This window comes from Xylocopa sonorina, chromosome 12 (assembly GCF_050948175.1).
Source record: "Xylocopa sonorina isolate GNS202 chromosome 12, iyXylSono1_principal, whole genome shotgun sequence".
NCBI lineage: Eukaryota > Metazoa > Arthropoda > Insecta > Hymenoptera > Apidae > Xylocopa > Xylocopa sonorina.
In genome coordinates, this window is record NC_135204.1 from 3,123,690 (window position 1) to 3,136,931 (window position 13,242).

The 13,242-nt window shown below is 34.2% G+C and overlaps 1 protein-coding gene and 1 pseudogene across 2 annotated transcripts in view; both read left to right on the plus strand.

Annotated features, from left to right (window-relative positions):
- The window catches only part of LOC143429657 (transmembrane and immunoglobulin domain-containing protein 1), a 353,770-nt gene that overhangs the window by 158,141 nt on the left and 182,387 nt on the right, over positions 1 to 13,242 (plus strand). The gene's annotated exons all lie outside the window — the stretch shown is intronic.
- On the plus strand, positions 12,657 to 13,013 carry LOC143429734 (histone H2A-like; annotated as a pseudogene).

A 13,242-nucleotide genomic window follows, 5' to 3' on the forward strand; every position in this document is an offset into this window, starting at 1 on the left:
AACAAAGGTATTTCTTCAGATTGTGATAATATAAAAGATCAGGTTGTTGTATAAAAAAGTAGGAATTTGAATTGTACTAAATTAAATATTATAATTTAAATGTTTTAATACAGTTTAATGAAAACTTGAATAGCAACACAAGTTCACCTGTTCAAGATGAGCAACACATCATATACGTTGTAATTTCCCAAGGTAAAACGACACACAACTTACCCTGTTTCGTTTTCAGTAAACTTGAATTTATCAATCATTATTAAAAGAGTAGTCGTAAGGACAAGCTACATAACGGTGTATTGTCAATGTATATTAGTATTAAAAATACTGACACAGTGAGAAATTGTTATTGCAAACAATTTTTTTACTAAAAATAATTCATATAAATGGAAGAAAAGTTTTCATTCCCGTGTTAAACAGATTCTTCAATTGGTAATATTCATATTTGTTGTATAAAGCTTTTATTTATGAAAATCGTGACACAGAAAAATTTTTTTGACCTAACGCACTTATATCGCTATCTTTGATGCTCAATTATAGCAGATTTAATTTTTATCATTCTACGTACTGCATAAAAGCAATAGTTGCGATATTCTTACCGCGTTATAGAAATTTGCGTTATACGAAGTATTCTCGTTATACGTAACGTGTTCTATGAATTCGTGTCATAGGGAATTTTAATGTGCGCGAATTTTTATCGCATAATACGTACTCATATCGTTATACTAACTGTGGTCGTACAAAAAAAAACAGAAGTCCGTAATATTAAAGAAAAGAGTATACGTAGTACTTAATTGTAACGGATTTAATATTTATTATTAGAGAAATCATGTTATATGAAGGCAGTGGTCGCAATATCTTTACCGTGTTGTATGAAATCGCATTATACAAGAATCTATTTTAGTCTACTTTACTTTAGTTAGAAAATAACACTAAGAGGATTTTAGTATAATAAAAAAAAGGATAAGGTAGACTTGAAAAAAACAAGAAACAGTAATGCAATGCTTTATCAGAAATTTCAGCCATCATTAGGATCAATTATGAGCAGCACTTAAGGTTACATGTACAATAATAATAGAAAATAACCTCTCAATCATCCAATATCGATATAGTTATTAGTAGCCATGTAAAATATTAACGTAACTGAAGTGGCAACAACTTTGCACAATAAAACGCAATGGCTGGCAATAAATGAATTCTTCGAAGTAACGATCACGATTATCTGGAAATTGTCGTATACGGATAGAAACAATTTATTTCCGCTTTTCGATTTACCTCGAAGCTGGAAATTATGTTATCCCGAATTATAATACACAGTTCTGTACACTCGGTGTGTTTCCCACGGCAGCCAGTAATAGAATTCTTCGCGCAGGGAACCCAGAAATCACGTGTATTTACTGGGAAAAGACTGGGAATGGTCGAACGCTCCTCCACCTTGGATTCCAAGAGAAAATTACTTTGCCAATGATATTTGTACCGCGAGAAACGACGCCCGTTACGAAGCTTCAGAAACGGACATTTTTCCAAGGAACGTACAAGTTTGATCAGGTTCTATGATTGTTACGAATATTAAATGTTTATTATCTTTTTGTTCTATGTGTATGAATAATATTGAATATTAAGCAAGCAATATTTGCAGAGGATTTTGTCACGATGAATGTTTCGCATTGTTTTCACATTTTTTAATATTCGAACAGTTAAATAATTAATATACAAGATAAGTCGAAAAATATTAGCAACAATTGCTCTTAAAATATTGTTAGTGTATAGAGGATGTACAGTAAAAATTCTTATACAAATTTACACAGTAATTGAAAAAACTTTTCTATATTATTGGTTTATATCATCCTTGTATTTTAAAAGAAACAGTCGTTTTATTTAAGTTATCTCCTTCATCTCTAGAAATCTACAAATTTGGAAAGAAAAATAAGAAAGAATAATTTTTTTTAAACGGAAGTTTTTGTTTAATCGGTACATAATCACTGCAATTACTATGTGAAAGAATGGTTGCCCTAAAATTATGTATGTAAACAACTGCCATTACTTAGTTGATCATTCTTAAATAAAAATTGTTATTCCAGTTATCATTTTATTTAAATTATCGCAACGAAGACATATATCACGTATGGCAGCTAATTTCGAAATTAATCGCAACAATCATTTTTACGATAACGTACATTATTTGTGAAGAAAATAAATGGGACGAATTTAGAATAGAAAATAATTTCTCAAATAAATTTTTATTATTCTAAAACTATTATACTTAATCAATTACTGTAAATATCAGAATGATTCGAAAATGTTGTTCCGTCGTGAAAATTGACGTCCCGTACTGGAGTCGCGAAATGAAATTGAAAAACGTTTCTGATTTCCACGGAAAAAGCGAGTACTTGAAAAGACGTTAGAAAATCATTCGCTAATCGGAACTATCAGAATTTCGTAAAATAAATCGTCCCTTCATACATGGAGACGTTCAACGGTTAATCCCATGAAAGCGCGCCCGCATAGTCTTACTGGCGCGCTCGTTAAATTTTGCTGGCTTCGTGGAAGATCTTCCCCTGGCAATGTTCCAGACCTATATTTCGGCTGGGCTGGCGATGAAGTAAAACGAAATAGTGCTGGTAACCCTTTGTTCCATAATCTTTTTCGTAGGTACATCTAGGCCGTTTGAAGATTACGGATGCAAAGTGGTGTAACTTAACAACGATCTGACCCCCACGATATCGCGAAAAAAAGAAAGGAAGGACAAATTTCCAGCCCCAGGATTTCTCCGTTGAAAGAGTCGCGTCGAATGAAATGAAAATATTTATAGATCATCCCGTGAATAGAGATCGTTCAATTAGCTGGGACCGTTTTTGTAAACTGCTTGCTCATCGAAATACCCACGTTACGGTATTATCTTCTGCTTTTAGAACACCCTTTATACGGGAAATTTGAACGTAGATTGAGCCTTAGAGATGAACGAAAATGGTACTTCAATATTTTTTATCAATTTCCGGCTGTTTTCCCATAGAATAATTAATGGAATGTTAAGTGTACAGGTCTTTTATTTTTGTGCCATTATGAGTATAACGTAGTTCTTTTGTAATAACAATGTGCAATATATTTTTCATACATGTATGATAAATTTAAAATGGTAATTAAGCTTTTCATTTCTTTGTCTAATTTCATGGCGTTCTTTTAATGCTCGTCTTTCTTTGTACCTTCGCTCTAAATGACAATTAATGGTCTACTTTTAATGCACTCTTGATGCAATGATAAAACTCGCAAAGTGAAATTAATGGAAACTTCACTGTCCAAGGGTAAATCATTTTGGATTTCGACGTCGAAAGTTGACAACGATGAGGCATACGTATCAATTAACAGCCAGTGAACCTGTTTTTTATAAATTAATATTTCACCGTTTTTGCGTGCTCGATTAACTATTTGATTATATTTGTTCGACGCAAAATATACTCTCAAATACACCAGTGAAGCTTTTAATTTCGTTTGACTGCCATTTAATAGAAATAATAATAAATGTTAGTCGTATATATATAAAGTGACGTAAGAAGAAAGTGGAATATAACCAGCGAATCATGATCATGGCACAATTACCTTTTTTGGGGCCGTCATTTTCCCGGAGTCGCAGTCACCATCAAGGATGTCACGCGCAATGAAGTCTCTGATCATATAAAGCGGATCAACGACAGTGACACAGACTTAGGTTCGGTACGTCAGTGAAAATCTAATTAAGGTTAGTGAAGAGTGAAACTTGGTTAATCGGAGCAAGTTTTCTTGGAATTCTCTGCTTCTCCTTTGACTTTCTGCGAAAGTCGTGCAAATCGTCTCGTCCTTCTCTTACTCTTTCTTGGATACCTTATAATGTCTGAAAAATAGAAGACAAGTGTCAGCGAGTCGTTAACTCGAACTTTAGTTAATTTGTAGCTCTCTTTGAAAAGAGTGAACGATTTGACGACATAAAAGGAAATTACTTAAAGCGAACGTATATATTTTTATCTCTATTTAGAATTTGTTAATTAACGTAACTTTTATTATCGATGTTTAAAATTAGAACATATTTCGTATTACAGTTTAAAGAAATTTTATTGTTTCGTTTCATTGCATAAAAGTTTCATTTATTGCGCAATCTAAAAAGTATGACAGTTTCTGTATTATTATCAGGGAATCAGAGTTATTAGAATTTCAAAATAAAAGCAATACTGCATTAAATATCGCATTAAAATGGGCAAAATGGCAAAAAGAGATATATCTAGATCAAATACTTATTTTAAAAGGAAAGTGCCAAACGGCAATATGAAAATAAGATTAATTAATTTTCTCTTTAAATTTAAGACTAGTCCAAGATTACGATTATCATTTGTTTTTTCATACAATAAATATAATATGTAAATATACATGGTACTAGAAAATTATTTTACTGTTACTCGTTTCACGACATATTTGCAAATTTGATTCTTCTGGTTTGATTGTTTGAAAAATCAGTTTCTGTCAGTTTTTTCAGTCAATGAAAAAAAAGTTCTATCGTATAGTCTTTTCATCGCGTTTTTTTTTTTATAAAATAGCCAACGTTACTAAAATTATGCAACACGTATTAATTTATACATCGACGTAATAAGCTGCATAATGAAGATGGACATGAGCTATCACATAACACGCACCTAAAAACAGTTCATACAGTGTATACTGCTTGATAAACCGTTTGAAATAAAATTTTCATGGCATCAAATGGAGAGAGAATCTATTGTGAAAATCTCTTTTGTTGGTGGACGAGTGAATGTTATATTTGGGTCGAGTTTGTCATTTTAAGTGGAATCATGTACTTTGCAGCACATTAATGGAATGCAGCTCAATTTCCTGTATTTATGTCACGAAACATTAGTTTGGAAGATATTTTCAAATATTTAACAGCTTATTGTGACGTGAATGTAAATTTCATGACACCAGAAATCATTCACTCGTTGTAAATAGACGTCGACAAATATAATATTGTAATATTTAGCAATTTTTTTCATCAGTACTTGATGAAAATTACTATATTGATATAAGTAACTTTGATATAAAGTTAATATGAAATCAGAAATATAATTTGTCTTCAGAAAAGCAGATAAAATCTTGAAATTCAAAGTTACAAAATGGCGGCTGAATCCTCACTGTTTCCTCCTCTTTAAATTGATAGATAACATGTAATCTTGAGCCTTAGCGAGCATATTACAGGAACTATATTTCATTTAAAGAAATGTAAAGTTACCAAAAGCACAAATTAGAAAACGATTATAAAATTCTTAGTAAAGTTGTTCAATTAACGGTAAATTTCATGTCACTTCTGAAGAATCCCTAAATATAGAAAATACGAAGGGAATAAAATAAAAAAGATTGAAAGAAAACGAACGTAATAATCATTTGATTTTTGTTATTGAGTAGTCGTTGACGTATTGGTACGTTTTCTGTATTTTTTTCTGTCTATCTCATCTATTTCTACGTTGCTAATCATAAAAGTGATCAGTAACAGAATTCATAGTTCACGGTATGATGAAATAGAGTGTAAAATAAAGTTAGAAAACTATTAAATAAATTCATCGTTTTAAAACTAATATTTCTTTTTCTACTCTGTTTGAGTAGCACTATAAAAGTTCCAAAACGTTATCAGAACACCACATCGACGTTCCGAAACGTAGTTGATTTTCTTGTTTCCATCATATCCGTAGCTCTGGCTGTTAGCCCTCGGACGAGAACCGAGATAGGAGAGAAAAACCGGTATCATCTCGTCGCAGGACGATTGAAACAGAAAATCCCCGGGCGGAAATTTACTTTGAGATCTAATCTCGAAGACAACGAGTTCGGAAACCGAAGGGTATTGACCATTTGCCGGACTAACCATGCGCGGGGTATTACTATGTCAATAGATCATACAGATCTCGAATCGGCAGATCTTATTGTCGGGCTTGCTTAATCAACGCGTATCGATCCGGAAGTTTCACGGCCGTGGGATTGTCCGGATTACTTGCTTTGCACGTACTGCTCGCCCCGTCTCGTACTGTAACACCGTACCTCTCCGGAGATCTTACTGCGTTTTACGATCTCACGCAGGAACGTCGTTTCATTTCTCGAGCAAAGTTTCCCGGCTCTGTTTGCTTTACGAACGGATACTCGAGGCGGGAAACCGGGTTACGTGCAGGACGTCCCGTTTTAATCAATCCGCGCAATTATCCGTGGGACTGTTCGTTACTTGAAATGGTCTGAATAGAATTTCGTCGACGCGTCAAACGTTGCTTTTTTTAATAACTATATCAAATCATATATGAGTTAACATATTGGTGAGCGTGATTTGTTATTTTTTTGAAAAAATGAGTTTAATTCCTAGGTTCTGTGTGTGAAAATGACTGCTTTAGAAGGTACTTCAAATTTAATATTGTTAAATGATCAAAAATGTATAAAAATTTTTTTTATATTACATGTAATACTTTGTTTTGTAATAGTAAAGGATGACGGAGTGAATTTTGTGACTAAAGCGCGATTGCGTTTGGAAAAAATTGTCCGTATCTGTTCGCGGATAAAGAAAGATGAGGACGCGAGGCAAATAAAACATCACAATCGAATGTAACTGTCGACGTTTGATAATAAATTAAATCGTGCTATTCCGATTGCAATATCATTTCGTTGTCTCATTTCATACTTTTCATTGTTAAACAATATTACACATCCAGTGGTAATTAAATGATATTCTAATTTTATTATGAAATACACTTTACAATTGAATTTCCTCCATCATTCGTTATAATTTTACATAAAAAGGCACGCTATGTATTATTCAAGAAAACAAAAGTCTAAATGTAGGTCTGTATTGGAACTAAAATAATTTTCAAACTGATAACTTCTTAGAGATACTTTTAAATTGGAAGTAACGATACGTTTCAAGTATTTTATTAAATATTTTAACTCTAGAAGACAAAATTGACTTGAATATATCTTCTTCACTTTTGCCTTGAGACAGAGTACCTTTAATTTTAACATAGATATATTCGTTTTTCCCTGAACGTACATTGTTAGAAAATGAAAAAACTGAATATATTCTGCAGAGTGTCTTAAACGGTTTGAATCGTGAACTGAAACTAAAATAAATTTTGCTTAAATTTATAGAAGCGTCAATGAATGCTTCAACTTCAGCTAGTTTCATCTTCACTATCTTTATTCCTGAAGCATATCTAACTTGATGGAACTTCGTATTGAGTGACGAATTAATATATGCACATTGTAAAGAGCAGCAGCGAAAGGGGTATTTTAATTAAATGTACTTAGCGAATAATGCTCTCCCAACATTTCATAAATCTACCCGTGCGCTGTCTTCAAACATTTGCTAGTAGTTATACTTACACTTCATCAGGCATTATGGCAGTTACTTCGCCAGTAAAGCTTCGTTAAAGTAACTATAATAGAATAGTAAGGGTAATTTCGATACCAGAATAGTCAAAGATATATCGAAAAAATACTGTAAATCGAAATAGTAAATTTACTTATAAAATTCGTTCTTTTGCTATGGATATATATAATATATATATTTATTAGAACATTTCCATACATAGTAGCCATTCAAGGACGAAATACGTTGAAAGAACGCGAGGTAACTAAAAAGTATGATATAGAACGGTCACGGGACATGTAACTCGTAAAATTCCGCTTGCATCACGAAGAAAGTTTGTATAATTAGGTTAAGGAGAGTATTAGTACTTGTAACTCGTAGCTCGTAACTTGTAGAATTTCGTAGTAGTGCTGGTTCGTTTGCAGTTTGCTATCAAGTTTGTCAAATTGACGATACTATACGAACTGATTTCTACACATCACCGATAATGAAAATGTGTACGTGACCTGATTCGAAGTGGAAGTCGATAACCAATCAGATTTGTAAATCAGTTTTTCAGAGTAAACATGTTGCTCCATCATAGTCATTTTCTCTAATTGCATACTCTTCGCAAACGTTTCGTTTTAGTCTGTAGAGTTACCTACATAGCGTATTTATGCCTTGGATATAGATGTAAAGACAACGTAGTTAGGTTAGTTATACAACAAATATTATCATACTGCAAGAATCATTTTTCACATTTGTTCATTACGATTCACCATCTATCAACGTAATTTACAGTAGCAATTTTGTCACTATTTATTGTCCCCTTAGTTAGCGAAGAGTCTTTTAGTGAAAAATCTATCTCAATCTTTGATCATTGAAAATTTTTACATATAACAAACTGCCTACCATGTCAAGATCAGCTAATCACAAATTTATCTATAATCCAACAATTCATACACACCAATCAGAAGGTCTTGATCAAGCAAGACCTTCCACTCTATACTCATAGTTGCATTATTTATATTTCATTGTTAAAATAAAGTAGGTCATTTCTTTATACATACAATATTCGAGCATCCTTTCTGATGCTTAAGATGGCCTTTAAGTCAGCTGGTAGCGTGTGACATACGTAAGAAAATTTCTTTCGAAACGTAAAATAAAATTCTTCGCTCACGTCAAGACAAATATATTTCATCAAAATTCGTTTCCGCTTTTAAATATTGTTTCTGTTGTCAAAACATTTGCCAGACTGTGCACGAGCGATATAAATATTTGTGTAATGCAGGCACTCAGGAGGGACAAAGCAAGAGCGAGAGAAAAGAGTGTAAACCCACCAAGTCAAATAATGGTCGTATAACGGAATCGTTCACGTGCCAATAGCTATTTTCGCTTCTTCCTATATTTGGTAGGTTGTCGCGATTACGACGGCAGATTTACGGATTGACAAAGAGCTCGCACACATTTGTCACGTGTTCGAGTTAAGCACTTGAGCACACAGCGCATTAGCGCTCTAAAGGCTCCGGCTCCTTGAAAGCGCGGCAGGAAACGTCCTAAACCGGTGAACTCATAATAGTAACGTGACATCGAAAATAAAATGGACTCCCGATATTATTATCACACGGAATGCAAGCTACTACACGCTTTTGTTGCTTATCATCGTCCTGCCTGCAGCATTTCACATTTCGAAGACCTACATTTCGTTTCTGTGTCGCGCTCTTAGCTTCGCCTTGCGATATTATGATATTTTAAATGTTGAGTAAGCGTCGAAGCAAGAAGAGTCTTCAAGAAATCCAACTCTAAATTTTTATGCATTAATAATGTATGTATTTATGACCAATTGATACTGGTCTTAGTATATTTCGACACTATCTTGTTTTTAGGATAATTTAATATCTTAATAATATTTAATATCTTTATAATCTTGGTTTTAGAACGGTTTAATACTGACTGTTTTACATTTTTACAAGCTTAGATACTAAAGGCTGAAGCAGCCACGAGCCAATCTGCTTGCTGCTTCTCCTTCGATGTGCAGTTGGTCGCTACCCGGTAGTAGGGGTAGGACCCCAAAAAAATCTTGTCGAGTAACGCTTGAGGTTACGCGGTCAAGTGGAATGCTAATTAGCTACGTCGAGTTCAGAGTTCATGGTATTATTAGCTATTGAGTTAAGACATTAAAGGTGCGAATCTTCACAAACTCCAAGACAACCTTTGAGGCTCTAATCTCTGTATTTAGAAAAAGTCAAATAATAAGAAAGAAGATAGGTAATAATTGAGAATCCTCGAAAATAGCTAGTTACTTGTATCTGTATCATAAACTTGGTTTTATAATTAGGAGAGCGACCATTTTCGCGACGCAAAAATAACCTCAGTATCGCTCCATCTTAAAAATAAGGTACTTATTTTTGGAATTTATAAAATTTATTAAATGGATATTTAAGAAAACTACATCGTACATCAAACATTAGTTTTACATCACCATATAAAATTAATTTTCTAGGTACAACCTTTTTTATTTAACACAATATGTTTACCTACATTATTTCATCACTTTTCTATACTTTTTCATCAAACAATTATGTTCAAATTACTGACATGAACAGAAATAATTTTAAACAGTAGAACTAATGGAGAAGAATAGTTTATAAAAATTAAGAAGAAATTAATTGATCAAGCTGGCCGAAAATAATCCACCGTTATTAATTATGAATCCTGCCGTTTCAAATAACTGTCGATTGAACGTGGTTAAAATTTAGCATACAAATAGTGTATCAGTTTCACCTACATGCTATTTCATCAACAAATCCGTTTTAGCTTAACATCCTGATACCGTTAAGTGGTCATGTATTACCATCCCCGCGTGTGATAAGCAGCGAATTTGCCATGTTACGAACCGTGACACTGCGTCCTGTATGCATAAATACTGTCCCTGATTTCACTTTAATATTCGGGGCTATACAGACGCGACGATCGCGTTTAAAAAATGTACATATTTATGGATTCAACTTGCATGCAAATTGTAATATATAACTATTCCGTTATCCGGCCACAAAAGTATGTTCGAAATTAAATTTAAATTACTCTTCAGAAATATACGAAAGGAACTGCATATGTATGCGGCATTCAAGGTAATATGTATGTATATGTAGAAATTTCATAGATGTATAGCGGACATAAGCTAATAGCAAGGCAACATCAATCACAGGCATTTTTATACCTGATTGGTGCGGGCTTGCTACCCGGTTCCTAGCATCGATGCAATGAAAAAGTCTCGCCCCAAGATCCACGCTGAAAACCAAATAGGGGTGCAGTTCGATTCCAAAGGTGCTTAGCAAGCGTAACTTCGGGTACAAGACAAAAACTCACTCGAATCCATTAATCAGACAAACCAACGTTTATGACCACAACTGCATTCCTTACAAAATGAAAAAAGATTGCAGTTGATTTTATGAACTTCAACTAAACATTTCTGCCTACTGATCGTTACACAACTCTTCTAATTATTACTTCCGCTATCTCTAGCTCTCCACCGCTGAAATTCTTCATGATTCACGCAAGTTTTATGCTTACTTGTCTCCAAACTGGTAACCTTTATGCAGCAAACCTGGCTCTTCACATGACTAGTTGTCTGCACTCGAACTTCAAGTTCAACTTCTTATCGAAACTGCTTTATGCATGATTCAAGCTCTGAGTTCTTTTGCAAATTTAACCCAACTACTTTCACTGTGCAAATCTCTATTCTCTGCAGGTACACAAACGCAATGCCATACTAAGCATCCAGATCGGTTGTTAAAAAGACCAATTACATTATTTGGAAGTGTAAGCCCATCAGATGAAATGTACAAAAAGTGTTAGAAATTAAATTTATAATTAGACTTCCAAATATAATTGGAACAAAATTGTGTGAAATAGCAATATCGATCTATATTAGATGCTATTGTATAAATTTTGAATGACCAGGCTGTACATTTTGGTGGAAAATACTGCGCGATTATGTTACAGGTCATTTGCGATTCTATATCGCAAAAGGCATCCATAGACCTGTGTGTTTAGCTAACTATTTACTACTTCCGTTGTATTGTAAAGGACGTATTGCGCATCTATTGGAGTTAGCGAACGTATACAGGAATTTACCAGTAAATACAGCCACACGTTTACTGCAACGTGCTGCGTCGAATATCTACGATGGACTCAGCATTTTTAGCATTTTTCTTTATAGACGGATCGATTGGTACGAAAAGATGCGTCTACAATGCATATATATGTAAGTTGGTAGGTGGAAATATAACGGAAATACGCTGATGCGTTGGTACAATTATAATATACAATTATAACATAATATTATTGCAAATTTGGTGTTCCTCGTCCACTTAAAGAAACCACCACTATTTTACAAAGCTTTAATCAGTTATCTGACCTCAATCTAACCTCACATCTTCGGTCACTGTAAAACCCCTAATAAACACATGCTATAAAGAATAAGTCGAACTTCGATTTGAAGCGATGACTTCTTGAATTTTATTGCTGTCATGGACAACTGGTTACCAAATACGTACGAAATTGCACGAAAATGAAATGCAAAGGAAGGATCTCGATCGACGTCTATTCGCTATGGCATTAAAGAACACCTTTGGCTTGGTATTATACGATTTAATAAGACATTTTTTTCAATAAGAAGAGGTTCATAAAACAATTACATAAAAAATGTTTACTGAAACATTTCATATACAATTAGTAGCTAAAAACAATTATATTACACAGTACGTGTACGACAAAAGATCAAACACGACATTGGAACCTCCTCTACGCCTCCGCTTACGTAAAAAGTTGTGGGTGGCTCGATTTACGATACGCGCGGTAGCGAGCCTATTTCCAAGAAAACGGTTTTTAGCCCTTTTAATATTATGACACAGCATGCGTCAGACATAAACTTTAACAGACGGCCCCAATACCTGCCAAGGACACCATATGAACGCGATAAGGACGTTCTGAGCCTGGAGGATATCCCGCTACGATGTCTTTTCCACCAGCAAATACCCTCCTACTACACTCTACCAATGGCGACGACGTTGCTCGTGCCGAAGAAACGCAACAAAATCGCAAGGAGAAACAGTGGCGTTATTGACTCCGTTCAACGGTGAATGACTCGTAATATGTGCAGGGGAATGTAATAATTCACTGACTGAACATTCAGTAGCGCTAATTTACTTATGTACATGACAATAGCCAGTATTTGTCGAAATGAACGTCATTCTGCGTTTGGTTGCAAACGTTTATTCGTCGTTGTTAATTTCGTACGAATAATTCATACAACAGAGCAATGTTTGGACCTGGAAAAAATTGTAAAATTATTACGAAAGTCGAAGTCTCGCTACAAGAAGGCAAATTTGCAATTTCCTGTTGGTCGTATTCATAGATTACTTGGCAAAGGTAACTACACAGGGCGCGCCTTTTTACCTGGCAGCTATTATGGAATATCTGATCGTTGAAGAATATGAGTTGGTTGGTAATGCGTGACAATAAAAAGACGAGGATAATTTCGCGATATTTACAATTGGCAATCAGAAATGACGAAGAGTTGTACAAGTTTTTATCCGAAGTGACCATTGCACAAAATGGTGTTCTGCCTAATATCCAGGCAGTTGTACTGTCTAAGAAGATCGAGGAGAAGGCGTAAAATGTTTCTCATCCTCTTCAACACTTATCACGAAGAGTTAAGTCGTAAAGCAAAGGAAGGATTCACATTGGAATTCACCAATGTTGTAGCGATTAGTCGTCAATCGAGAGACTTTATCAATCGTTTTGTTCAAAATGATGCACAGATACCTGACCATAGCAGCAATAATATCTAAAAAGCTAATTGTTATTCTTTTATTACATGTGTCTACTTGGAGACTTTACATTTT